Here is a 2,382-nt window from a genome sequence, read left to right on the forward strand (position 1 = left end):
ACGACCTTCGTATATGACCCAATAATTTATTTGCCTAATTTACCTTCTTCTCGCAATGGCCCGAGAACTTCAGCTCATTGTCAACATACACACCTAGGTCCTTCTTACATACAGTCTCAACTAGTGCAGTTACTTCATCCCGTTGGGACATATGATACGGCTCCTTACCGTTGGTACGCCCCAGGTGCATCCTCTTACACTTCGTGACATTGAATCTCAGCAGCCATTTCTTCGACCATTCCTGGAGCCCACAGAGGTCCTTCTGTATTTCTTCACAGTCCGCTTGGTTCCTAGTTTCCCGAAATAACTTGGCGTCATCGACAAACATTTGTATGGAGGAGTGTACAACGTCAGGCATGTCATTTTTGAAACAAACAAACAACAGCGGGCCCAATACACTGCCCTGTGGTACCCCACTTGTGACAGGTACAGAAGACGATTTCGTGCCATTAATCACCACACACTGCTTGCGGTCATGTAGGAAGTCTTCTATCCACGCTAGGACATTTCCCCGAATTCCGTACCCTTCCAGTTTGATTTTCAGCCTTTCGTGGGGTACACTGACGAAAGCCTTGGCAAAATCTAGGTAAATATTGTCGATATTACCACCCCGTTCCAGAATATGGGTCCAAATATCTAATACGTTGAGCAATTGTGTTAAGCAGGAGCGACTCGGCATAAAACCGTGTTGGCAATCTTTTACAAGGTTGTTTCGTATTAGATGTTCCATTGCGGCATCTCTGATAATACACTCAAGTAGTTTACATATTATGCTGGTCAGGCTCACCGGTCTGTAGTTGTTCGTGGAGTGACGATCGCCCTTCTTGAAGATAGGACTCACATAAGCTACTTTCCATTCACTGGGGACCATTTGTTCATCCAGGAATTTACAAAACAGGAACTTCAGGGGCTCTGCAAGCTCGTTGCACAACTCTCTTAGCACTCTAGGATACACCATGTTCGGTCCGGGACTCTTAGGGACCTTTAGCCTGGGCAGTTTTATTTCTAATACCCTCTAATACCCTCACGAAATACCGAGGGTCTACTGTATATGCACGAAGTATGTTGTAAATATAAAATATCTACAATTACCGATCCGCAGAATTTTGTTCACTCTCCGCTGGTCCTTGAAGTTGAAAAGTTTGGGAACTACTGTACTGCTCTAGACAGTCAGACACATTGTTGGTAAGTACTGAGCATACACTGGCTCTAGAATGTACCCTGAACCTGTCCCAGTGTTGGTCAAGTATGACAATTTTCTCTACATGTGGCTTCTTTAACTTGAGGCTGTGACCTCTTTTGGGGCATCACCTATCTCTGGACATTAATACTCGACTGCGTAATGTCCTCTGAGATGCTTATAAACTTATGTTAAATCACCCCTTTCTCGTCTGTTGCACAGCTGTAGTGAACCTGTAGTGCAAGTTGGTACCTGAGGTCCTGGCGTGCAGGCACCAGTCTGGTGACTCACTTTTAGAGATTCTCATTCAACTGACAGTGACTAGCATATCTCAGGGACCCCTTCCTCGTCCCTCTGCCACCCTCTCCTTTCTCACTCCCTCTACCACCCCCTCCCCTCCGCCCTCACCTCCGTGACCACTCACCTAGTAATGTCGTTGGTACAAGGGCGTCCCTGACATAAAGATTTGGCGATCTTGATGAGTTACTCCACTGTAAAATGTGCATCGGCCGGGAATCGAACCCGGGCCTCCCGCGTGGCAGGCGAGAATTCTACCACTGAACCACCGATGCTTATTAACAACGTTAATCCATTTTACTAAATATTTAAATCTTATTTATATTTCCCTACAGTGCTACAAAAAACAAATCTCATTTCTATTCCCAATTTACAGCCCCAGCAAATAAACATCAGCCAATTTCCATACACAACGCACTCATAACAATGTGGAATAATAACACAGTCAGCTCCTGTTGTCTGTTTGTTGGGTTGTGAATTTATAGCAGGAAAATATAGTCAGAGATATATGGTTGTTGGTGATATATCTCAATGTTATATAGGAGGAGGGAATGTGTGGATAATTTAGGTAACGCACGCACGCACAAAACCGTATTCTTCATAATTCTCCTCACTCTCATTCACTGCCCCTTTCATCCTAGCTTCACCCACTTCTCATCACCTTCCTCCCTCAAACAAAATCATTATATTCCTCCTCAATTTACTCCACATTTCTCCCTAACTCCATTCACTCCTCATTTCCCCCTCAATACTCTCTTCACCCCCCCTTCCCTCCATATCTCCTCACCTCCATCGTCCTCCATACACCTCCTTACCTCCTCCATCCATACACCTCTTACCTCCTCTCCATCCATACACTCCTCATCTCCCCTCCATCCACACTCCTTACTCCTCTCCATCCATAC

General features: G+C 45.2%; 1 non-coding gene across 1 annotated transcript; it reads right to left on the minus strand.

The window, feature by feature from the left end:
• Positions 1–1,681: 1,681 nt before the first annotated feature.
• On the minus strand, positions 1,682–1,752 carry Trnag-gcc. Its single transcript has one exon. It is a non-coding gene; the product is annotated as a tRNA-Gly (tRNA).
• Positions 1,753–2,382: the final 630 nt, after the last annotated feature.

This window comes from Homarus americanus, unplaced genomic scaffold (assembly GCF_018991925.1).
Source record: "Homarus americanus isolate GMGI-L3 unplaced genomic scaffold, GMGI_Hamer_2.0 scaffold28, whole genome shotgun sequence".
NCBI lineage: Eukaryota > Metazoa > Arthropoda > Malacostraca > Decapoda > Nephropidae > Homarus > Homarus americanus.